The sequence below is a fragment of the Anabrus simplex genome, chromosome 1 (assembly GCF_040414725.1).
Source record: "Anabrus simplex isolate iqAnaSimp1 chromosome 1, ASM4041472v1, whole genome shotgun sequence".
Taxonomy (NCBI): Eukaryota; Metazoa; Arthropoda; class Insecta; order Orthoptera; family Tettigoniidae; genus Anabrus; species Anabrus simplex.
Window position 1 is genome coordinate 1,023,322,852 of NC_090265.1, and position 27,691 is coordinate 1,023,350,542.

Below are 27,691 nucleotides of genomic sequence, written 5' to 3' on the forward strand. Positions count from 1 at the left end.
ACTTAATTTCCTAATCTAATATTAACTGCCTTCGTTCGACTGCACTCCATTACTCTTGTTTTAGACTTATTTATTTTCATCTTGTACTCCTTACCCAAGACTTCGTCCATACCATTCAGCAACTTCTCGAGATCGTCTGCAGTCTCAAATAAAATAACAATATCATAGGCAAATCTCAAAGTTTTGATTTCCTCTCCTTGGATTATTGTTTATTATTTTTTTCACACATTTATTCGACGACAGTGTATATTTCCATCAATAATTGGGTGTAGTAACTATCAGTCAACTTCATTTCGAACGAGCTCTCTTTGCGCGAAGGTAATTACACGGTGTACTTACACTATGTTTAATAATAGCCTTAGCAGTTGTGCGGATTTATATCTAGTTTTGTTCGTATATTTTTCTGTGTTGTAATCAAATCAATTGTGATAACTGTGACTCCAGAAGCCACCGTGGCTCAAGCGGCTGTGCGTCGGCCTCTCACCGCTGGGTTCCATGGTTCAAATCCCGGTCACTCCATGTGAAATTTGTGCTGGACAAAGCGGAGGCTTGATAGGTTTTTCTACGGGTACTCCGGTTTTCCCTGTCATCTTTCATTCCAGCAACACTCTCCAATATCATTTCATTTCATCTGTCAGTCATTAATCATTGTCCCAGAGGAGTGCGACAGGCCTCGAAAGCCGACATAATTTCCTATCCTAGCCGCAAGATGGGGGCTTCATTCATTCCATCCCTGATCCGGTCATTGACTGGAAAACAGGTTGTAAGTTTGCTATACATAATTTTAAATCCTCTTCTTCTTCTTTTTTACCGCTTGTCTCACACCTGTGGGGTCGTGGGTGCGAACTGTGTCGCACATGTGGATTTGGCCCTGTTTTACGGCTGGATGCCCTTCCTGACGCCAACCTTATATGGAGAGATGTAATCACTATTGCGTGTTTCTGTGATGGTTGATAGTGTGCGTTGTGTGAATATGAAGAGGAAAGTGTTGGGACAAACACAAACACCCAGTCCCAGGGCCATTAGAATTAATCAGATGCGATTAAAATCCCCGACCCGGCCGGAAATCGAACCCGGGACCCTCTGACCCGAAGGCCTCAACGCTGACCATTCAGCCATTGAGTCGGACTCAATACATAATTTTGAATAATCTTACAATAATGAATAATCCCTTTGTTCGTATCATTTGACAATATATTGCTTTAGTTCTACTTGTTGATGTCACATTAATATTACGTTTCATTTGTGGGGGGCCGCATGTTTATTTTGGCAGGAGGGCCCGTATGACATTCGTTACGCCCCTGCTGTGTACATGAGACGTTGCATAACATACAATCGCCTTACTGTTATGACTGGACGAAGTTTTAAAGGAGAGCAAAGCAGCTGCACTTGTTATGTGTAAGATAATAGAGCAGCTCACGCTGAGGCCGAGTCATGGAGTGGGGGTTAGGTTGGACCTTGAACACCACTTGTTAGCTGGGTATACTAGATAGGTCACGGAGAGTCTGTATATGTCACTGGTGTGGTGAAGTGATAAGACGGCGTTTCAGGTGGACTGCGTATACTGTACACGTGAGTAAAAGTAACTCCAAACATGGCCCACATTTTATATCAATGGTTCCTGATCAAACTGCATTCACATTGTAGAGACTAGCACCAATTTACTCAAGGTGGAATTATATTAATACGAGTTTTGAAACAGATACATCTTTGCATATCAAGTTCTGTAAGCTTCTTTACCATGGACACATGCTTCCTTCTTCGTCAAAATTCATTAATGTATAAAAGAACTTCCAATAATAATAATAATAATAATAATAATAATAATAATAATAATAATAGTTTTACACAACACCAACTACGTTTACGGTTTTTTTTTTGCTATGGGCTTTACGTCGCACCGACACAGATAGGTCTTATGGCGACGATGGGATAGGAAAGGCCTAGGAGTTGGAAGGAAGCGGCCGTGGCCTTAATTAAGGTACAGCCCCAGCATTTGCCTGGTGTGAAAATGGGAAACCACGGAAAACCATCTTCAGGGCTGCCGATAGTGGGATTCGAACCTACTATCTCCCGGATGCAAGCTCACAGCCGCGCGCCTCTACACGCACGGCCAACTCGCCCGGTTTTACGGTTTTTAGAGACGCCGAGGTGCCGCCCGACTCCTTGGCTGAATGGTCAACGTACTTGACAACGGTTCAAGTATTTGGTTGATTGCTACGGTCTGGGGACCGGGTGTTTATGTTTCTGTTCATATTCACACAAGACATTGTACTATTAACGACCACGGAAACACGCAATAGTGAGCACATCCCTCTGTATAGGGTTGGCGTCAGCAAGGGTATCCGGCCATTAAACCGGTCCAGATCCACATGTGCAGTACAGTCCGCAATTGCGACCCCACCGGTGTGGGTAAAATTGTAGAAGAAGAAGAAGAATGAAATGTCGAATCAACAGAATATCGTTCCCCATTATTTCCTTTACGCACCATTAAATCTATCAACACGAGGCTAATGTGCCTTGATCTCTTACACAATCACCTGCTTGAGTCGGGATGGAACCACACTTTGGCTCAGAAAGTCAACTTTTTATTTTAAGAGTCACTCAGCCCGTTGATGATAATAATAATAATAATAATAATAATAATAATAATAATAATAATAATAATAATAATAATAATAATAATAATAATAATAATAATAATAATGTGTTTGTCGGGCTGATTATACGCCACTCTCGTATCGGTGGACTCCACCACTTCGGCATCTCCGAAACCGCAAAAACAGTTGGTGGGACCTTCTTCTTCGTAATAGAATTATTATTCCGTTGCTTTTACCACATCTAGTTAGGGTCACAGGTGAGTAATGTTGACTTGTCCCTTTTTACGGCTGGTTGCCCTTCCTGACGCCGCTTCTAGGCGAAAGGATGTATTCATTATTACGTCCTTCTGTAGTCGTTGGTAGTGTGGTGTGTCTTATATGAATATATGTACTGAGACAAACCCAGTTCCCAGTCATCCAGCCAAAGGAATTAACCAGACGCGGCTAATATCCCTTATCTAGTTGGGAATCGAACCCAGGACCGTCTGAGCAAGGCCGCGTCATGTCCCACATCTTGGCATCAGGAAGGGCATCCGACCGTAAAACAGGGCCAAGTCTACATGTGCGTCATGATTCGGAAGCTCAACCCCTCCAGGCTGTAGGAAAAGCGTCAAACGAAGATGATTACACATCCATGAAACACAAGAATAATATAACCCAAACATACATTTGAGCTCAATACTTTTTTCCCAGTATTATTATGTTTACAATTAAGTTCCTATAAAACACAAAAAGTATGTCTTTCTAAACTACTTTAATAAGTGCTGTATTATGATCTGTGTATATGAATAAAAGTGTTAAGAGCTGGAACTCAAAATATGCCCTCAATTTTAAGAAAAATGATCAAAATATTTATTTCAAACCTGTCATTACATTTTTAAAAATCAATTTGCTTTACATCGCACGGAAACTTCTTACGGCGAGTATGGCATAGGAAAGGCCTCGGAGTGGGACGAAAGCGCCCGTAGCATTAGGATACAGCCCCAGCATTTTCCTGGTGTAAAAATGGTAAATCACGGAAAACCATTTTGAGGGTTGCCGACAGTGGGGTTCGAACTCACTATATCCCGTATGCAAGCTCACAGCTGCACGACCGTAACCACACGGCCAACTCGCTCGGTCCATGACATTTTACACTTTACACAAATAAAATTACCACTGTAATTCCTTTAGCATTAAAAGTGACTTTTGAGAGCGGATAACATTACGTTAATCATATTAAGATAAGTTACCCCAATGTACGGTTTAATCGCTTTTGTTTTCACTTCCGATGGGGCAGACTGGCACACCTTTTTCCAAATTGAGCTAGTTGGAGTGAACAAGTTTTAGGTGATTCGAAAAATTATATGTTCCTCCTCTTGTTGGAAGTAAAACTACAGAGTAGAATGTATGCTTTCCTCTTCGCGTTGGACGACACTCAATCTTCAGTTTTCTCTCTGGGATTTGTTTTTAAAAGTTGAGAGGTAAGGGAGCATGGTTTTTTTTTATCAGTAATATTCCTACAGGTTAACTATCCAACGATAGTTTTATAATCCTAAGTTTAAACTCAACAACATTCGGCTTAACTGATCTGCTGACCAGGTTTGTTAAGTTTATTAAAGCTCCAGTATGACAAGTATTCAGTGAATCTGAAGGCTGGGTCATTCGTGCGAATTCTGTCATCACTAGTCCTAAAACTGTCTACCAAGTTTTCTAATTTTACCTCTAAGAAGAGATATAGCTTTAAGATCAAGGCTGCTTTTCCTCCGGGACGAGTGACACTGCCGTTGGTTACTCGTGAAGGTCACCGCGTTTCGAATACCGACCAAATCATGTGGAACGGTTTTAATGAGTGGCGTTCCTGTTGTTCGTACTCCACGTTAAACTGGAGGTCCCGTTGCTATGGTCAGGATATCAACAGTCATGTAGAACTACAAGACTGCTTGCTTCTTTTTCAGAACTAGCTCCTCTTAACACAACTAAAGACACTAAACAGAGTGCGCATTCAGAAATAGCACGAGGCTGATTACTAGCATATCTCAGAACTCTACACGAAACAGCAGCACCCGAATCAACAATGAAAATACACTCTAATCGTTCGTTAACCCTAGAACACTAACCCTTCGTAAATTTTACGACGGTAGGTAGAAGAACGGTATTTGTTCATTGCCTTCCGCGCATGCGTGCCTGCCGTCATTTTGTGTAGCTGATTTTTTCGAGCAGTTATTGACTGTGGCATGTGCGATTGTTGATATCTTTGCTCATTCTTATAATAATTGGGTGGGTGTCGTCATATTGACGTGCGGTTAGTGATAGTGATACTTAAAAGTATAATGCGTCTTAATGCCTTTTTTTACATTTATACTTATTTTATTTATTTTCTTGGTAGATTTGGTTTCTTTGCGATGTAAATAACCCACATTCATAATTTTACGGGTTTATTTGAATATGTTGTATTATAAAATTCATTTCTTATAAAACGTGTTCATTTAATATTTTTGTCTGTCAAGATTTCTATATTTAATAAATAATCACATAAAAATACTTAATACGAGGTATCTACGTATTTTGATTCAAGTTTACGACACTATAGGAACACTAAATAACCAAAATCTTGCCAAATATAAGCTGTTACATAGAATATATAACAATTATAAATTGGAGTAGTCAAATTTACGAAAGGTTAGTAATAATGTGTGGTGAAATACGGGTAGTGTTCTAGAGTAAATTTGGAAACAACTGAACTTCCAATATTAGTACACAACTGGCAGAATACTACGAATAATTTTGGTACTTACGTCTTGTGAACACATTGAATTGCTACTTTGGAAATGGAAAACCACATGTTTGTGGTTCGTATCACATATGATGTCATGAGTAGGGGACAGATTTTGACATATTTGCATATTCTGTTTGTTTCAAGATATAATATGGCCACAAGAAATAAAGACGATTCATACCAATTTGAATATAAATGCATATGTACGGAATCCGCACATATTTTTGACATCAACTTCTTCAGCTTTTGTCGCAGATGCGAACTGTGTCGCACATGTGGATTTAGCCCTTTTTTCTCCCCGGATGCCCTTCCTGACGCCAAACCTGCATAGAGAGAGGTGATGACTATTGCGTGTTTTTGTGGTGGTTGGTAGTGCAGTATGTTGCCTGAATATGAATAGGAACATGTTGGGAAAACAAAAACATCCAGTCACCGAACGAGAAGAATTAATCAGACGCGATTAAAATCCCTGACCCGGCCAGGAATCGAATCCGGAACCCGTGCAAATTCTTGAAATACGAGCATATAAATGCCTAATTGCAGATTTTATTATTATTTTGTATAAAACAACGTGTCCGCCCCTGTGATGTAGTGGTTAGTATGATTAACTGCCACCCCCGGAGACCCGAGTTCGATTCCCGGCTCTGCCACGAAATTTGAAAAGTGGTACGAGGACTGGAACTGAGTCCATTCAACCTCAGGATGTCAAATGAGTAGAGGTAGGTTCGATTCCCACCTCAGCCATCCTGGAAGTGGTTTTCCATGGTTTCCCACTTCTTCTCCAGGCGAATGCCGGGATGGTACATAACTTAAGGCACGGCCGCTTCCTTCCCTCTTCCTCGTCTATCCCTTCCAATCTCCCCATCCCCTATCAAGGCCCCTATTCTGCACAGTGAGGCACTGGTCCTCATCCCCAGTTGTATCCCCGACCCAATGTCTCACGCTCCAGGACACTCCACTTGAAGCGATAGAGCTGGGATCCCTCGCTGAGTCCGAAGGAAAAACCAACCCTGGAGGGTAAACAGATTAACAAAGAAAAAACGACGTATCATATCGTATATTGGTATTCAAATCGATACAAAAAATTTACGGAAATGAATAGGGTATGTAAAATTTCCTTTCACCACCAGAATCCTTTGCAAAGCATTATTGTTAACAATCGACAGTATTAACAAGAGCCTGACAATGTATAAGTTTTTCTTTTTTCCGGTGGCGTTTTGGTATTCGGTTTGAATGTCAGAATCATAGAAAAAATAGTTCACGAGACCTGGAATAGCAGAGAGGAAAGATCCTTCCTTGATACTTGGCAGGGACCAACCTCCTCACCCCAAAATGTATTTTTGCTTATTTAGAAGTATTGAAACAGAAACAGCCTGAAACTAAATATTTTCACCATTGTTTGTTACTATGTCACTAGCGGGACCTAAACAGTCCAAACCAATAATTGTCTTGTCCTGACCAATATTTTATAACTCTAACCTATCTTTACCGTTCATCTTTAGTGTCATTCAGTATATGTGGATAATGCGACGACGTTGGCAAGCCTGTTTAGTGCACTGCAAGCTCGCCGGAGACGCTGCTATGTTGGATCTATAGCCTAGACCAGGGCCTCTCAGGGTGCATGCACTGTGTACGGTGCAAAATACGACTTCGCTTGGTTGACCAGAGTGCAGACCACCACTCCTCGATTTGGAGCAATAGCGCTGTCTCTTTCTTTCCCTACGCCTGTCTCCCTCTTCCTCACCTGCTCCGTAGCGCTCCAAATCCGGGCCGAGTTGAGCCGAGCTTAGCCGAGTAGCCCAGAGACGAAGCGTTATTCCGAGTTGAGCCGAATGGGACCGATGCACTGTGCACAGGAACTCTGCACGTCAAATTGCACGCGTGAGATTTAGGACGTTTGAGAGGCCCTGGCCTATACTTTAATCTTTTTGGTTGTATGAAGGTCAGTAACCACCCGAAATCATGCAGAAAATAAAACAAAAAACAAAGCAGTCAAAAGTATGCTCAACTCAGAAATTATCCCACTGGTACAGTACAAATGCAAAAGCACTAAGCATAGCTTCAATTAAAACAAACTGCCTGAATATCGGCCTGAATGTTGTGTAAGAGCATACCGTAAAAGGAGTGAGCGATTGGAGCTGGTACCGTTTGAAATGAGACACAGCTCCCGTCCACTATCCTAGGTATGATTCATATATAGTCTACTGTATATCTACTAATATATAAAGTGAGACTCTGAGTTTGTGTACATGTTATGGGTAATCTCAGAAAATACTGGGCCACCATTTGAAAGATAATGTCAATCCGGTTAAAATAGGCTATGCACCATTTCGTAATACCAAAGAATTCTCGTGAGGGCCGTGATTTGGGCTCTTTTCGACATTAGCATGGCTAATAGAGGCAAATACCGAATTATTCGTATAAGGATGAGACAAAGATCATTTTAAGCCTCACGACGCCGACACCGAAAACTACGTTTTAAGGCCCTAAAACTAACCGTTTTCTATATATTGGCACCGCGCATCTTCCGCTGTAGGAATCTGATGAATAAATGGGTGCGCGCCTGTGGGCTTGCATCCGGGAGATAGTGGGTTCGAATCCCACTGTCGGCAGCCCTGAAGATGGTTTTACGTGGTTTCCCATTTTCACACCAGGCAAATGCTGGGGCTGTACCTTAAGTAAGGCCACGGCCGCTTCATTCAACTCCTAGGCATTTCCTATCCCATCGTCGCCATAAGACCTATCTGTGTCGGTGCGACGTAAAGCCACTAGAAAGAAAAAAGACTGTGAATATCATCAAAGTGCTTTCGCTATTTACAAGGCCGATTTCTAAGTAGCGTTAATTTGCCCAGGTACTTATGGTTACAGGATCCACATTTACATACTCTTATCAGCATAATTGCTGTAAATAGGACCAAAATATTTTAAAAATCATCGACAACGTTAATCTGCCGAGATACGTTTTCGGTTACGTATTGGAACCACATTTCCATAACCTTATCACGATACTGATTGTGAATAACACCAAAGTGTTGCTTTCGCTACTTGCAAGGTCGAGAAATATAAGGAATATCGTCAAACAACCTGGTCTTAGCACATGCCATCACCATCTTCATATAATATCAGACATAATCACAGTCAAGGAAACTACAGCAAAATTTATAAATTCCTTCTTTAGATGTAATACACATTAATGTATGCACAGAAGTTTTATTGTGAGTTGTCGCAGTTCATTGAATTTATTGAAAAAAACAGCAGTTGTCTCATTTACAGCAATTCGATCAGACGTGCTTCTGCGTGCAGTTGTCTCATTTACAGCAATGTGATCAGACGTGCTTCTGCGTGCAGTTGTCTCATTTACAGCAATTCGATCAGACGTGCTTCTGCGTGCAGTTGTCTCATTTACAGCAATGTGATCAGACGTGCTTCTGCGTGCAGTTGTCTCATTTACAGCAATTCGATCAGACGTGCTTCTGCGTGCAGATGTCTCATTTACAGCAATTCGATCAGACGTGCTTCTGCGTGCAGATGTCTCATTTACATCAATTCGATCAGACGTGCTTCTGCGTGCAGTTGTCTCATTTACAGCAATTCGATCAGACGTGCTTCTGCGTGCAGTTGTCTCATTTACAGCAATTCGATCAGACGTGCTTCTGCGTGCAGATGTCTCATTTACAGCAATTCGATCAGACTTGCTTCTGCGTGCAGTTGTCTCATTTACAGCAATGTGATCAGACGTGCTTCTGCGTGCAGTTGTCTCATTTACAGCAATTCGATCAGACGTGCTTCTGCGTGCAGATGTCTCATTTACAGCAATTCGATCAGACGTACTTCTGCGTGCAGATGTCTCATTTCACTCATCATACACATTAATGTATGAGTAGGAGCTTTATTCTGTGTTATCCTAGTTCATTGCCTCAGCCTGTTTTGACCTCCTTCTCTCCCTCTCATATCATTCCTACTTTAATTTATTTTTCATATGACCCTGTGACATATCGTTTTGAAGTCTGTGCACTATAATATTGACAAGATATGTGCTAGTTTATAAAGCACCGGGCGAGTTGGCCGTGCGTGTAGAGGCGCGCGGCTGTGAGCTTGCATCCGGGAGATAGTAGGTTCGAATCCCACTATCGGCAGCCCTGAAAATGGTTTTCCGTGGTTTCCCATTTTCACACCAGGCAAATGCTGGGGCTGTACCTTAATTAAGGCCACGGCCGCTTCCTTCCAACTCCTAAGCCTTTCCTATCCCATCGTCGCCATAAGACCTATCTGTGTCGGTGCGACGTAAAGCCCCTAGCAAAAAAAAAAAGTTTATAAAGCAAGGGACTTAAGAAAATCTTGAGCCTTTGTAATCGTTAGACCATGCGAAGCAGAGTACGATAGCTAGTATACTGTATATAGACCAACTAGGTGATGTACCCGTGCTTCACTACGGAATTCTACATTGTATAAAGAAGATTGTATTAAATTGCGTAGCTCTGAACATTTCCCTAGAAACGCAATGGGGAAGTCACCAAACATCTTTCCTTATGTGAAGACTGGGTTAGGGAATTTTCATTGTAATGGTAGGCCCTCTTGCCTATCATCATTCACAATCAATGTGAGGAGTTTTCATTATAATGGCAGACGCTTACGTTTTACATCCTCAAAAAGACTGTTTTAGTGCTTTTCCCAACTGAAATCAACATAGGTCATTAGAATGACGCCAGTAGGAATGTCGCGATTAAAAGCAATGCTATTAGATGAAATACTCAATCAAGTGAAAAACCACACATTTTCTCACTTTTAACGAACAGTACTACGCTGCTGATCTAACAGTCCAGAGTTCTAGAGATGGAATGACCAGGCCGCAGACAGCTGTGAGCCGTAAGACTTCTTTAATTTCGGGGGAGGGTGGGGAGGGCGGGGGAGGGATAGTGTAGAGTCCCAAGGCAAAATCTATGCCCTTTTAATCATCTGTTTAATAGAAATACCCGATGAGTCGGAAAATCTCAATTCATTACACTGGCGGGGGAAAAAACTATCTGACTTGGAGGTAAATTTTTCCTCTAAGCGAGAGTAGAAACCTCTTTGCTGTTAACTTATAATAAAATGAATATAGAATTGAATAAAGGTTAAGAGGAAGAAGCTTTTCTTAAGAAACGACTCTTTTCAAGATTGAATTTTGAGTTATTTAGTAAATTGTGGTGCTATCATTTGGAATGGTCTGAAACTCTAATTCTAGACCAGGTCATAAGCGAGCCTCTGCCATTATTGCATTAAATGTGCACAGTGATCATTCCAATCAGCGCGTCAGAGTAGAGATCAGATAGATAGAATACTGTGATGAACCAGTGTGGTAAGTACAAGTAGTATCAGAAAATGTATGAACCAGAGGAATGACATGCTAAAGAAGAAAGTTTTCTAACTCCCCAGCTATTTCCCACCAATATTCAATCAGGCTGTTATACTCAGTACGGAGCAGAAATCCCATCTCACCCAGCCCCTGTGCCAGAGAAATTAACCAATGATGGCTAACATTCCCGACCCTGTCGGGAATCGAACCCGGGACCCCTCTGACCAAAGGCCAGCACGCTAACCATGTAGCTATAGAGCCGGACGATATCACATAATAAGATAATGGATAAAAGTATGTAAAGCTAAAATATCAAGTCCTGGTCTAAAAGTCTTTCGTTGATTGTAAAATAAGGCACGAATTTCGGCTCTTCTTAAAATGGATCATGTTGATTTAGATATTATAATACTATATTATGAGTTTGGAAAATCTTGACTTGTGCTGTGTGGGACGTTGTGTGAAATCATGCTCAAGCCAGTTTGTTAAAAGTTAAGGTGTTGAAAGAACATACAGTACACAGTTGACGGTTTGCATCATGGTTATAAAATGGGATCGGTGTGTGAGGAAAGGAGAGTAATTTTCTGCGTCGTATTGTTCACAATACCTCATCATTAATTTTTTACGATGACAAAAGGTGCTAATGGTTTCAACCTTCGTGTTAATCAATGCCATCTAATTATGTTACAAAGTGATGAAAGTTTTTAATGACACCTGCCGTTTCTTTCTCGACATCTACTTGTAATTTACACAATTCCCTAGAAGCTGTAAAAAGTACCGCAATGAAATACCATTGGGATGCATTTGAAAGTGGGTTTCCTGAAGTCTGACCTGGGTAGGTTTTGCGCTTGAGTAATTAACTCATTGCTTAAGGGGAGTCGTAAAGCCCTATATTGCCAATCGTAAAATGACAAAAATAAATGCCCCATTTCCACAGCATCTGTTAGATATATTAATAATTTTTTACAGACTGTTTACTGGTTCTTCCTCAGTGTACTGATCCTCATTCATGTGAAAAACTTTAATAGATGTTTAAAATATTTTTATTCATTGAACCTCTAATTTTTTCATTAAGTATTTTGATATTTTTAAAAAATTATCTACTTGAGCAAATTAACTCTACGAGGATCCATAGTATCAGTGTGCAACAGATATTATATTCCAAAATAATCATGTAGATACCATTAGTAGTTCCTGAGAAAAAGGGGCTTTCATTTTGAAAAATGTAATTTTGAGAAGATTGATGTTAAAATAAGAGTTCCGTATAAACTAGCGAAATCATGAATTATTTACTTGAAAATCCTCCTACTGGTGTAATCATCATCTTCTCAATCTTTCTCACCAACTTCATCTCTCTTTCTTTTGGATCTGGCCTGTTTGGCCATGTTTGTTGCAGCAATTTCCGCCTTCATAATTCTCTCTCTGTCCAATGCCCTGACATTGTTTACAGTAGTGAAACGTGCTGGCAAACCAAGATCTTCCAGTACTTGTAGTCTTGCAGTATATCCATGAACAAATGTAAGAACTACATCATACACACCCAAGTGCAGTGGTGGCATACCAACAAATACATTTTCTGGAATTCTAGACCATAAAATGTCATTGAAAGATTAATTTGTGTTTTCCCTTTCAAACACTTCTTTAGTAACTCTGTGTGGGCTGGATCCTTAAATACAGGCTTGACGGCAATCATATTTGCTTTTGCTATTGCGTTTTTGTGTGTAAATATACCCAATGCACCAGCTTCTTTGGCCTTCAAGGTATTTATACCAGTTTTGAGAACAAAAGTTTGAACATTTTCATTAGGATTGTTCAACATAACATTTTCACCTTGTTCTGTAGCTACATCATGCTTTGCCCGTGGATATGTTCTATAATGCTGATTGCCTTTGTTATTTCTCTTTTTAAACACACCTTTAGGCTTTGTCATTGTGAAAACAACACAAAATAAGTTTACAATGTACAGATATAGAAGTAAATACAAATATTACCACTTGCTTACATTGAAACTCATGCTAACTGATCAAAGCCGACGCCATATTCAGTTGTCTGTATAGCTAGCTGACGTATGATAGTTTTCTTTGAAATATAAGCCAAACCACAGCCTTATAGACCAAATAGTTCGTAAGATATGCTATTTATAAAACTTTCCAATATTTTTAAAAGAAAAATTAGGATTACAGTAATATATATTATTAATGTATAAAAAGGTAAAAATGTCAAAATTAACAGATTTGGACCTTTAAGCCTTCCCCTAAAAGACGAATGTTCACCGAAAACCTTGTAGTATTAGTGTGACGTTAACAGATTCCAAAAGAAAGAAAGCAATGCGTTATAAGAGCTATTTGCATTTCAGAAAACATCTCTTTTTCGCAGTATCCAATCTCTTAGGCAACAGTGCACTTTGCAAAGCAAAGCAAAGAAAACCAAAGATATCCCTGTACAGGCCATGATGGTCCTTGGACGGATGGAAGGTAAAGGCTTCCACTATCTGTAACCTCGGCACTTAGTGGGGTAGAGTGGTTAGTTCTACGTCCGGTCGCTTTTACCCCAGGAATCAACCTGGTACTGATTTTTGCTGTAGGCTAAGTGAACCTCGTGGCCATGTGCGACTCCCTGAAGTGGAAATCTCGTTTCTTACATCTTTCGACTTCCTGGCGGGGAATCGAACCCACGTCCCTCCAGGTGAACCGAGCACACATTTACCGCCTCAGCCAGGCAGTCCCTTACATTGCACTAAGCCTCCAGGTATTGAGCAGAGAAGTATATCTCAGTCTGATCTCTGGGTTTGAGAACATAAATGTGCGGTAAGTGCAATGCTAGTAACATCTTACCGAATGCAGCCGTTCTGATGAATGGTTCTTTCATCGCTTTGATGTTATTATGTTATAACTTCGCCGGCTGCGTGGTGTCTGCACGTTTACTCGGAGATCCCTGGGCTAGAGAAATAATAATAATAATAATAATAATAATAATAATAATAATGTTATTCATTTTACGTTCCACTAACGAATTTTGCGGTTTTCGGAGACGCCGAGGTGTCGGAAGTTTGTACCGTTTTCTTCGTTTTGTGGTTTATTACTATTTCCAGTACCCAAAAGTCTCCTTAAAATTACAAAACAGACCTTTTAAATGACCCAGAAATATTTTGACACCGGAGAACCAAACCCGGCGGCTCTACCATACTAGAGGATCTTGGCCTACTAAGATGACCACTACCCAGTCATACGGACTGCAGGTACTGGGGTGACACATGGTCAGTGTGAAGAACAATGCTGAGTAGCTCAAATGGTAGAGCACTGGCCTTCTTACTCCAAGTTGGCAGGTTCGAACTTGGCTCAGTCCAGTGGTATTTGAAAGTGTTCAAATACGCCAGCATCTTGTCTAGATTTACTGGCACCTAGGAGAACTGCTGCGGGACAAAATTACGGCACCTAGGCGTGTCCGAAAACCGAAAAAGTAGTTAGTGGGACGTCAAGCAAATAGCATTATTTTATCATTAGGCTGGACTTAAAAACTTATATCAGCCAAAATACAATCAGTAGCTTAAAGGACAAGCCAGTCAATTAGGTGGTTAGTGTCTTAAAATTCTGCAGTAAAATGTTCGATGTTTGTCTGCTACGGACATGACCATAAATCAGGTTAATAGTTTTTTGTCCTTCCATGCAGAAGGCACTGATGCCAAAGGACGCTCCTAGACAGAAAGGGATCGAGTACAAATCAGTGATTTCGAAGAGTGATTTATAAAATAATTAAATCCTAATAACTGAGCAATGGAAAATAGCATATTGCATATGATTTTTTGTACTCGAATAAATAAATAGGTACGGTTCTTTGGATGCCAGATATATTGGGAGTATCGAAGATGTAGTAGCATATTATGAAGGATGCAATTAGATTTTTCGTTCACGATGCATAAATAACGAATACCGAGAATATTATTGATAAACAAATATATTTATAGCCGAAACTAGCACCAAACATATCATTCTTTACGATAAGTATAACATTTTCTAATTCAGACCTTGAGCTTATTTTAAGAATATACCACTACACTCGGAGTAGAACGGTGAGTTTCAATGGAATAATAAATGGGGTATGGCTTTTAGTGCCGGGAGTGTCCGAGGACATGTTCGGCTCGTCAGGTGCAGGTCTTTTGACTTGACTCCCGTAGGCAACCTGTGCGTCGTGATGAAGATGAAATTAATGATGATGAAGACACATACACTATACCCAGTCCCCGTGCCAAAGGAATTAACCAATGATGGTTAAAATTCCCGACCCTGCCAGGAATCGAACGCAGGACCCCTGTGGCCAACGGCCAGCACGCTAACCATTTAGCCATGGAGCCGGACTTCAATGGAATAAAGCACACTTACGGGAAAATAAATATTTTCTAATTGCTACGAATAACTCACTGTTTTATCGATCTAATTTAATTCTAGGATGGGCTAAATTAATACACACGCAATTATATTCGACCATGAATAGCCACACTCCACTAATTGCTGTCTGTTTAGCCAAATGAATGGAGAGTTGCTATAGTAGCCCTTGTGTGAAGGGTGATAGACATACGGTTCAAAATTACAAGCCAGTCAGTTTGACGTGTGTTGCATGTACAGTAAGCTTTGGGAAAGAACTATTTCTGATTATATTAGACATGTTTGCGAAATTAATAACTGTTTCAATAGGTAGGCTAGTTCGGATTTAGGAAAGGTTATTCCGCTTAAGCTCAACTCGTAGGATTCCAGCAAGACATAGCAGATATTTTGGATTCAGGAGGTCAAATGAACTGTATCGCGATTGACCTATCTAAGGCTTTTGATAGGGAACATGTGAGAATACTGGCAAAAATGAGTGCAATTGGACCAGGAAAAATAATGACTGAATGGGTGGCTATATTTCTAGAAAATAGAACTCTGAAACTTAGAATAGGTGAAGTTTTATCAGATCGTGTATTTATCAAGAGGGGAATTCCTCAAATCAGTGTTATTGAACAAAGATGTTTTCTTATATATACAGGGTAAACCGAAATTCGCGCGCTCGGGCGTCGCAGCGCGACTTCTCACATGCCACCAATAAAAATGTCTCTCTCATAAAAATTCGTCCTGCGAATATATCCGGCAGAAAAAGAACGGTGAAGAATAGCAATCTAGCAACACCGTAACCACGTGTAGGGTAACTTCCTCGGTCAGCATTTATTAGTGGTGCTGTACAGTTGGTGCAGTGGATAGAGTTTAGGGTTAGCATTCAGGAGGTCGAGGGGTCGATCCTGGGTTGAGGCATATGTTTTTTTATTTCGTAAACGTAGTCCAGGTGGTATGGTATCTGGCATCTTAATTATCAACAGCGAATAAATTCACGCTCACGACGTGGAAAGGGCGTCTTTCAAAGCTGACCATTGAAAACGATTGTTCGTCCATTTCTAGGATCGTAGTATGTAACTGCAAATGGTTTCTAGAGGGCCCGCTGGAAAGTTTCGGCTGGGAAGACTTGGGAGAAAGGAGACGAGCTGCTCGACTAAGTGATATGTTCCGATGTATCAATGACGAGATGGCGTGGAATGACATTCAAAGACGAACAGTCGAGTCCTTTTAAATCTAGGAAAGAACACAATATGAAGATTGGAATTTTATTTCTTTCATAATCTGTTTACCGTCCAGGATTGGGTTTCCCTCGGACTCAGCGATGGATACCACCTCTACCGCCTCATGGGCAGTGTCATGGAGCGCGAGATATTGGGTCGGGGATACAACTGGGGAGGATGACCAGTGCCTCACCCAGGCGGCCGCACCTCGTATGCTGAACAGGGGCCTTGCAGAGGGATGGGAAGATTTGATGGGACAGGCAAAGAAGAGGGAAGGAAGCGGCCGTGGTCTTAAATTAGGTACCATCCCGGTATTTGCCTGGAGGAGAAGTGGGAAACCACGGAAAACCACTTCGAGGATGGTTGAGGTGGGAATCGAACCCACCTCTACTCAGTTGACCTTCCGAGGCTGAGTGGACCCCGATCCAGCCCTCGTACCACTTTTTAAATTTTCATGGCAGAGCCGAGAATTAAACCCGGGCCTCCGGGGTTGGCAGCTAATCACACAAACCACTACACCACAGAGGCGGACAGATTGGAATTTAAGAGGAAAAATTGAGCAAATATTTGTTTATAGGAAGAGGAGTAATTGGAATAAATATTTACGAAGGCAGATGTTAAATGAATTCCCGAACTCTTTGCAATCGTTTAAGAAAAGACTAGGAAAACGACAGATACGGAATCTACCACCTGGGCGACTGCCCTAAATGCAGACCTGTGATGATTGATTGATGATTTATAGATGTCTCTAGTGCTCACGCAGCAGGAAGTCCGGTTCGTTCATATTACCTGAGACGGGTGATAATCCTGATCCACAGCTGTCCTTTCTTTCACTTCGTCTCGCAAGTGCAGTCACCCGGCACAACAGCTGCAGGCGGACAGATACAAGGCTACTGGCCACCACAACACACGACTGTTCCTTGGCTCGTCTCTAAAGAAAGTCCGCCACTCTCACGATCAACGCAGTGAACTACTTAAACCTACAACCAAACAGCGGTCACACCATAATTCAAGAGTGCTAACCAGCATTACAATATTCCTTGAAACAATGAGGTTCACACTGCTCTAATTTTCCTCAATCCAGCTGTTCGGCACACTGACTCTACGACAGTCTGCAGTCTTTGGTGATACACACACAGTACTCCGTACTCAAGCAAGATGATACTCAGACTTCGGTGTGACACTAGTGGCAACAAGCACTACTGCCGTCCAGCTACAATCACTCCACGTCGGTATGCGTACAGTACTCCACTCGGTACTTCGCTCAGTACGCGATGTTACTCTGACACCGGTGGGACACGGATGGCAGCCAGCACTTCCCTAGGTTCTGTATGTGCCACCTATATCAGAGAGGTAGATTGTGTGTGACGTACCGATACCGGTGCTCTCATCGGATCTCCTCTGTCGGTCTGCAATAATTGAGTTCTGCAGTGTGTTTTATCGTTAAAATGTTAAAAATTAAAATTTTGAATTTTCCAGTATTGTTGATTTAGTGTCCGCCTCTGTGGTGTAGTGGGGTTAGTGTGATTAGCTGCCACCCCCAGAGGTCCGGGTTCGATTCCCGGCTCTGCCACGAAATTTGAAAAGTGGTACGAGGGCTGGAACGGGGTCCACTCAGCCTCGGGAGGTCAACTGAGTAAAGGTGGGTTCGATTCCCACTTCAGCCATCCTAGAAGTGGTTTTCCGTGGTTTCCCACTTCTCCTCCAGGCAAATGGCGGGATGGTACCTAACGTAAGGCCACGGCCGCTTCTTTCCCTCTTCCTTGCCTGTCCCATCCAATCTTCCCATCCCTCCGCAAGGCCGCTGTTCAGCATAGCCGGTGAGGTCGCCTGGGTGAGGTACTGGTCATTCCCCCCAGTTGTATCCACGACCCAAAGTCTGAAGCTCCAGGACACTGCCCTTGAGGCATTAGAGGTGGGATCCCTCGCTGAGTCTGAAGGAAACACCGACCCTGGAGGGTAAACAGATTAAGAAGAAGTTGATTTAGTGCTGTATTGTTGTTTGGTGTATGAGGTGGCCACCCATCCAGGGGATAACCACTCCCAATGTTGCTTAACTTCGTAGGTGTGGGTTTTGTCTGTGTGTGTGTGTATATTGTTTACTAGCATGCATTGTGTGCCCAGGAAAATTGCCACCCCAGTCCAGATACTTAACTTTTTATATCCTGATGGTGGAGTACTAGAATATTCGAGGCTCGGCTAGAGAGGGACGTTTCCCGTCCCTCGTTCCAGAAGGTCAATGAGAAAACCAGACGAAAGCACAACATACGGAGAAGCCGGCCATGTCCTCCTGGCCGGCTGGAGGCTCCCCGGTGACTCACTAATGCCTTCCAGAAAGTACCGATGGGGACTGTAACAGGGGTGGCACGTAACAAATGTCATGTCATGTCATTCTTTTTCTTCTCCTTCTTCCTCTTATTTTTCTTCTGTTCTACAGCTTTTCCCACATCTGTGGGGTTGCGGTTGCGAACTGTTTCTCACATGTGGATTAGGCCCCGTTTTACGGCCGGATGCCCTTTCTGATGTCAACCTTGTATGGAGGGATGTAATCACTATTGCGTGTTTCTGTGGTGGTTGGTAATGTTGTGTATTGTCTGAATATGAAGAGGAAAGTGTTGGGACAAACACAAACACCCAGTCCCCAAGCCAGAAGAATTAATCAGACGCCATAAAAATTCCCACCCGGCCTGGAATCAAACCTGGGTCCCTCGATGCTGACCATTCAGCCAAGGAGCCGGACAAATGTCATGTCATGCTACCGATGTAAATTTACAGGAACACTTGACTTAGAAATAGTGTAGCCTATATCCTGAAGACGGAATTCTAGGTCCATGGCTCACGTCTCTTCATAGGTGTAAAATCGACCTGACACGTTGTTTCTGGGATTCGTAGGTGGACTTGTTAAGATTCCCTTGTGGTGATGTACTCGCTTCCTGGCTCTCTGCGGCCCTTCGCCGTTTCACTTTTTTTTTGCCTTAATGCTGATGTTGATTTGATGTCTTCCTTCCGGTATAAAAACAATACATCTGGTTAATATTTAATAAGTGGACTCAGACAAATGTAGAAATCCTTAAAAGTTGTTGGACTGATTTCCATGGCAACATTTCATAGAGATAGTTATCAGTTCTAGGACTTGATGACCAGCACTGATATTTCCGTTAATTTTCACTTTATGTGTAAAAGGTATAGAACAAAAAGGCTGTAACTAATATTCTGAATACATTTCGTCATGGGCCATTGCTCTGTAAAACCAACCATGAAAGAGATACATCGAGTTTTATGTTTAAGAACCCCTCTGAAGCACCCTTCCCACCAAATTCTATGCCACGAATATAGGTAAGATCATAGTCACCCTGGCTAAATGGTTAGCGTGTTGGCCTCTGGTCACAGGGGTCCCGGGTTCGATTCTCGGCAGGGTCGGGAATCTTAACCATAATTGGTTAATTCCACTGGCACGGGGGCTGCGTGTATGTGTCGTCTTCATCATCATTTTATCCTTAACACGACGCGCAGGTCGCCTACGGGTGTTAAATCAAATGACCTGCATTGGCGAGCCGATCTTGTCCTCGGACACTCCTGGCATTAAAAGGCATACGCCATTTTATTTCCTAGTTACCCTTATGCCTAATCTTAACATCAAGTTTCACGAAAATCCACCAAGACAGACAGACAGACAGACAGACAGACAGACAGACAGACAGACAGACAGACAGACAGACAGACAGACAGACAGACAGACAGACAGACAGACAGACAGGTTAAAATTTAAAAAATGTACAGACAGAAAGCCGATTATTTATATATCGACTCGATTGAAAGTTGAACTTCCGGCTCGCTAGACATTAAATGTGCAGGAAATAAATCAGGGAAGTTGTGACAGGTGCTAAAGGAATTTGGCGTTCTACTGCATTTAATAAACGGGCTCTATGAAAATCATGCAGCAACCATAAAGGTGGAAGGTGATTTCCAGGACATCTGCAGTGCGACAAATGGAGTAAGGCAAGGTTGTATATTATCACCTCAACTTTAAAAATGGTATGCAGAGCGTGTCTTCAAGTGAGCCCTCGATGGCTGGAATGGTGGAATCTCGATTGGCGGCAGAAAAACTAGCAACCTGCGATTTACAGATAACATTTCCCTTATAGCTGGAAGTGAAAAGAAACTCACTGACCTGTTCACAAGAGTGAAGAATATTAGTCTTCACTATGGTCAAGGTATAAACATGAAAAAGACCAAGGTTGGCAAGGTCAAATCTAATTTACAGGATATCTAAAGGACCTGGAGATAGTAAAGGAATTTGTATACCTCGGGTCAGTAATCAATGATACGGCAAGCTGTGAAATACAGATCAAAATACGTTTTTTTTCTAGGTTGTGCTGCAATGGCTAAACTCACTAAGACCTGGTAGAAGCGGGCACTATCAAAAGCCACGAAGATGCGCTTGGTGGAATCACTAGTGTTCCCAGTCTTTTTGTACGGCTGTGAGACCTGGATCGTGAATTTATGCCTTTGAGATGTGGTGTTGGCGGAGACTGCGGCCTGCACCCTGGACGGAAAGAAGAACCAATGTTTCCATTTTGAACGAACTGAGCATCAAGAAACATCTACCTTTCCGTATGAGTGAGTGTTACCTCCAGTTCCTTGGCCACATTTTCCGAAGAGAAGGAGAGAACCTGGAAAAGACCACTTTGCAAGGCAAAGTTGAAGGCAGTAGACCACGAGGAAGAACAGCAAGTAGATGGTTAGATCAGGCGAAAAATTACTGGTCTACCATCAGATCATGTTAAGGAAAGCTGAAAATAATTCTGGAAGGAGGCATCTTGTCAAGGCTACATCGCTGAAATGATAGAGTTATGAGGTCTCGACGCTCAGCAATGAGCGAAAGGACTAATGATGATGACAGCATTAATATTGCATATACCGTACAGTGATGAACAATTGAATTAGAGATTCCTAGCTAGTTGGGTGTAACACCTCCTTTTGCCCTGATGACGGTGGCGATACGGCGTGACATTGGACTCTACAAGACACCGGAAGCGTTGGGAACGATAATGATCCACGACCGCTGCACAACCTCCCATAACGCACGGATATTGGTTGGAACAGTGGTCACGGTGCCCATATCCCTCTCAACAGCATCCCAAGTATGTGCTCAACAGGATTCAATCTGGAGGTTGTGGGGGCCAGGCCAGCATCCCCATGTCCGTGGCTGTTCATCGGACCAATTAGCCACAGTTTGGGGGCGATAAGCCAGTGCGTTCTCTTGGTATAGGTCTCCTGCCGGGCGGTGAAGATGAACAAACAACTACACGGAAAAACAGTGATAGGCATGTTAAAGCGCACATCTCCTTAAGGAGCTTCTCAGACCCCAGTTTCAGTAGGGCATCACGTATTTCTTATTTAAATTTTGCTGGCATTTACTGAAACACTTCGCATATGAATAACTAACAGTCCTAGGTGGTTTATCCTTTTGACGCCCTTCATGGCTCTTCCGATACCCGGATTCTTGGAGGGGTCGAATTTCTTCCATTTGGTGAAAAGAGAGGATTGTTGTCTAGTCGTGCTTCCTCTTAAAAAAACAATAATCACCTCCTCCACCACGAACGAATATTTTTTTTAATTTAGTGTGTACAGTCCTTTTAACGAATGCCACGTATCGCCTACAGGTGAAAGAAAATATACTGTACCAGGATGCCATTTAATTCCGAACTTCCCACTCATAAACAAACCATAGCGACATAGATTATTTGGTCTCTTAATCACCACTAGAAATTATTTTACTTTGATTTAAGATATATGTACCTGTTTATCAAATGTCATATAATACTATAGAATTAAAAGGATTCTAGAATGTCATGTGATCCTTACGATCTGGTGGTACATGAAGTTGCTCAAATACTCCAGCCTGGTGTCGATAGGTTTACTGGCACGTAGAAGAAAAAACTGCGGATCAAAATTCAGCAGCAAGTTAAATCAAATATAGCATTATACTGCATCACCCTTTCCGAGTGACTTAACGACAACTGAATGAGTCTGTCATACAGAACTAATGAATGCCACTTGTTTAAATATTACTCACCTTTCATTGTAAAGTAAAACTGATGACAGTGGTTCACAGCTGAATGGCTCTTAAACGTACTTAACGGATATCAATAGTATCGGAACTGCTTCTATGTCTCATGGTTTGTGCCGACCTAGCTCTTGTTCACAAGTAGCGGAATCTGAAAATTACCGTCGTATGCTTTTGGCAAGCTTTATTACCTAATGCAGCAAAATTCCCCTCATCACAGCTTTATAGCTCCGATTTGTTTCTGTCACGACCCCCACCCTTCTCATTAGTGAAGTTAGTTACAACTCCAGTAAAGCATAGTATTACAGTCTACCGGGCGAGTTGGCCGTGCGCGTAGAGGCGTGCGGCTGTGAGCTTGCATCTGGGAGATAGTAGGTTCGAATCCCACTATCGGCAGCCCTGAAGATGTTTTTCCGTGGTTTCCCATTTTCACACCAGGCAAATGCTGGGGCTGTACCTTAATTAAGGCCACGGCCGATTCCTTCCAATTCCTAGGCCTTTCCTATCCCATCGTCGCCATAAGACCTATCTGTGTCGGTGCGACGTAAAGCCCCTAGCAAAAAAAAAAAAGTATTACAGTCTAGGTGAAAAGAGGATTAGTAAAGTTCAAAGTGGAAGAGGATATATTTTCACTCTCGTATGGTAGAATCGATTCTAGATGATCTTTCACCCTTTCGTTGTTCATTACTTTGATGGATTCTTTACTGGAGGGTATAAAATGGGACGGATTTACGTAGTTGGGTAGAAATACACTACCATTCAAAAGTTTTTAACACCGTTCTTAGATAACTGGTAGTACACAATTAAACAAAACCAATTTAAGGTTATTTGAGGTGGATATTCATGGAAACACAACTGTATTACATTGTTTCACCTTTGATGAGAAATATGTATTTTTAAGATGAAGCATTAATGATCCTGATTGGAGCACTTTCCCTAGGTAGTTTGGCCCCAGGGGCTCTTAAGTTGGGAGCGTGCGTCCGACTTCCCTTGGTCAATGTTTTATTATTTTCGAGCCCGATGGCATTAGGTCGTGAGACCTAGGAAGTTTTCAATTTCTTGCTCTTAATGGACCTTGTCTTCAACAGATACCTTCATTTTTTTTAAGTGCCGGACTCCTTCCATTCTCTCTGCAGGACAATTGCCGAATTGTACTTCCTCTTAAAACAATAATCACCACCACTACTTATAGTTGTTTCAGAACGAAGGATGTATCTGTAATTCATCAGATATCGCTCAAATAAGCTGACTGAATATGTATTGGCAGTTTAATGCTTCACAAGCAAGACTTAAGGTAGACATTATTTGGAAAACGTGTGGATATTAAAATTAGCAAGAGGAGACTTTAAACCGGAAAACGTGCTGGAATAATTAGCTTACCCATTCTCTCAGCGAAATTGGTTCGTCGGTTTCGATATGACCTTGTTGATAGTTCCCTTGTTAGATAGCAAAGCAAGAATACGTTTCCTTGGGAAGTGTACAGTATCCTGTCAAAATGCATGTGCCCATTCATAATAAGGATCGTTATCACAAGGGAAGATCTAAGGTGACGTCAACAGTGAAGATAACTACAGTACTTGGTAGAGATCGTTTCAGAACAACGCCCATGCTGACAGCAGAATTTAAACATTTGAGGGATGAACCTGTGTTTCTGTAATAGAAATATGACTTCAGGATGCAAATCTTACAGGATTTTTTGCGCCGAAGAAACCCCTATTGAGGGTTGTTTGTAAGTAAATTGGACAAAACAACACGAAAATTGGACTGTTAACTAATGAAAAAATAGGATATTTACGGATGAATTGAAATTCTAACTGCTTACCATGCATCATAATTTGTTTCGGCGTGTAAAAAAAATGAGCATGTGCCACCTCAATGTATATTCTCTACAGTCAAGCATGTAAGGAGCTCGGTGAAGATATGTGACTGCTTTGGTAGCAAAAAGATATACACCGCACTGTCTAAAGAGGGGGAGTTATAAATAAAGAATAATATCGTAACATTCCAATGTCACGTAAAACCATATGGAATGCGTTTCATATAGCAGTAAGACAGTGATCCTAAACATTAATTTGCACCATGCAGAAATTATTTAGAATGATTAGATGAGAAGAAAGAACTGAAATATATGATATAGCCCCGTAAAATACCATCTGAAATCCTATAGAGTTTCTCTGAGAGCAATTGGATAGAGAGGTCAGGAAGAGAGCCTTGTCTAACGTACAGTAAATGATCTCTGGAACCTTTAGCATAAGGAATGATAGGATATTTCCGAAGGAACTTTAGCAAGTTTGATAGAAAGAATGCCTACAGGGTCCAAAGCAGTGACAAAATCAACGTGAGGTTAGTTTGAAGAAAGCAAAATCTAGAAAGCATTTAACAACTCTTTAAGAACTAACATTTGTTAACCCCATTTTTCAGTAAATCCTGAAAATGAGAGGTGTTTAAATATATTTGAGCAGTAGTGCATATGGAGTAATTTATCAACATTGCTGATGACTTCATCTTGATTGCATACGATGCTGAAAGTTTGCGCTATAATATCTTGGAGTTTGAAAAAAAGAGGTGCAGCGATTATTATACACTCATGTTCATAAAAACCAGAACACCTTGAAAGACTACAGGCATGAAGTTCATATTCACAGAACATGTGCATTAGTGTGTTCTGAAGAAATTATTAGCATTTGAACCATGTCGGCTCTCAGGTTCAAGGTCCACATCGATATCTCGGCGCACACAACCGACTGGTAAAATATGCCTGCGACTCTCATTGTCGCTATAAACTAAAGGCAATGGATCAGTATGACTTGAGCGGACGTGCAGGAAGCCTCGCAGACGTATGGCAGAACCATATCGTCAGATGAGTGAGTTTGAAAGAGGGCACATAATTGGCACGAGAGAACGTGATGAATCCATCCGGAAAATTGCTGCTCGTGTGGGACGAAGTGTGCCGGCAATGCAAGGGGTGTGTACAGAATGCTTCACAGAAGGCCGTAGAACATGACGAGATGGGTCTGGTCGTACCACCCAGACCACCCCCTGAGAAGATAGACAACTCATTCGAATGGCATTGTAGGACGGATCTGCGTCCTCCTCGGCTCTGGTGCAACAGTCGTGCAGTGTAACACATTGTACACTATTAGGAGTGACGGTCCGTCGCTATTTTTTACGGCCTGGGTTACCAGTGCGTCGTCCGCTTCTCCGCCTACATTTGACTAATGTGCATAAACATGCTAGAGAGCAATGGTGTATGGAACGACGTCACTGGGGACGAATGCGGGTTTTGTTTGTTAGAAAATGATGGCCGCATTTTGGTACGCCGCAGCCAGGGGGAGAGACATCACGTCGACTGCATTCGCACAAGACATACAGCGCCCACTCAAGGCCTTATGGTGTGGGGTGCTATTGGGTACAACTACAAATCACAATTGGTGTGTGTCCAAGGCACTGTGACCTACATGAATGACATCTTGCGGCCCGTAGCCGTACCCTTCTGCACGACACCCCAGACGCCATATTTCAGCAGGACAATGCGCGACCACATGTTGCTGCACGAACACGTGCCTTCTTGTCAGACTCTTTCCTTGGCCCGCCCGATCACCGGACTTGTCGCCAGTCGAAAATGTGTGGGATATGAAGAAACGACGGGTGCGGCACTGTGAGCTAATGCCAGCCACCAACAACGAACTGTGGAAGCAGGTGAATGCAGCATGGATGGACGCCATTCGCGCCTTCTACGCGTCGATGTCATAACGCATGGAACAAGTTACAGTGCCCATGGAGGACCCAGTGCCTATTAGGCAACAGGACGCATGCTGAACCTAGGTGAGTGAAATGGTAATCGTTTCTGCAGAACATACTTATGAACATGTCCTGTGGATATGAACTTATCTCTAGTCGATCGAGGTGTTCTGTTTTTTATGAACATGAGAGTATTATGGAAATCAGCATATCCAAGACTGAAGTGATGTGAGTTGGGAAGAAACTTGAAGGGACTGAATACCAGTAAGGGTAAGAAGCTAAATCACGTGGTTCATTTCAGTAAAGTGCATTCTCCAAAAATGGTAGTCTAATAAGTGGCATTGGGTCAAGGTGCAAAGCTACCGCAGTGAGCTTGCAGTTGCAAACAATGGTATTCTATAAGAAGGAAAGGAACTCTCATACATAATTATAATTATATCGCTCTGTGTTTAGATCGAATGTGCTATTCAGGATAGTCATGGAATGGAAGTAAGAGACATGAAAGAAGCGAGAGTTATTGTTGGCACAAACAGGTGAGAACAATGGCAGAAATTACTCGTAGTGAGGAGGTATAAGCTATAGACCTATGTGAAAAGAACGCTATGGAAGACGCTGAATATATTCATAATTTTCAGTGGTGGTATCATATGAAGCGAATGGGGAATAGTTTATCTAGGAAAAATAATGGACTCAGTCGTGTAGGGTGAGAGAAGCAGAGGGAGACCGAGGAGACGATGGCTAGGCTATGGCCACTCTTGTGTGATTTCAAGCTGCGTTACTGCGCGTTTTTCACGCAGCTGGACGACCTGTGAGTGTACGGCCACACTTGCGTTTTTTCCCGCAGCGTGACTGCGGGAAAACACGCGCTAAAAATGCACAACACTGACTTTAATGGGACTGGCCACACTTGCGGGAAAAAGACGCAGCGGGACAAGAGACAAGGCGCGTCTTCAAGGTCGCCCGCTCGAGAATGGGCCGGGGTCCATTTTCTTTGCGTGTTTCACGCTCTCCCGCTCAGCAGTGCCTGGCCACACTTGCGGGAAGAAGACGCTGCGGTTTTGTTCGTGTTTAAAACTTAGGAGAATGTTAGACAGTGAACTGATAATTTTGGAGGTACAAAGGTACCCATGCCTTAACGACACCTTAATGTCAATGCGAGTTTTTCTTCCTCAGGAATACATTCCCGCAGCCTTGTGTTTCTTTCGCTGATAGCATTTTTCAACATACAGAAAAGCAGTTCAAATAAGGTCACGGACATTCTGTAATACTCAAAAAAATTATCTTGGTTGTCTTTTAGTTTATAGTGTAGGTGCACAAATTGTCCATTTGATGACCTGTCACTTAATACAGGATGGATCCAATGTTTTCTTTGACGCTGACGACGGCGAAGAACAACCAAGCACATAACACAACAACGGAATTATTATTTAAAAATGGAATGCCTTCCATATGAAGAGCAATGGCGATGTTTTGCTACTCACAATATACAACCAAAACCAAACCCCATTGCACTAGAGCTTTTGAAGTGCCTTGGCCTACCAAGCGACCGCTGCTCAGCCCGAAGGCCTGAAAATTACGAGGTGTCGTGTGGTCAGTACGACGA

The 27,691-nt window shown here is 42.2% G+C and overlaps 1 protein-coding gene across 1 annotated transcript in view; it reads left to right on the forward strand.

Moving 5' to 3' along the window:
* The first annotated feature begins 1,443 nt into the window (after window positions 1-1,443).
* LOC136857912 (luciferin sulfotransferase) overlaps window positions 1,444-27,691 on the forward strand; it is a 278,523-nt gene continuing 252,275 nt past the window's right edge. The window contains exon 1 of the mRNA XM_067136977.2: window positions 1,444-1,572. The gene's annotated coding sequence lies outside the window, so the exon portion shown is untranslated. The remainder of the gene's footprint in view (window positions 1,573-27,691) is intronic.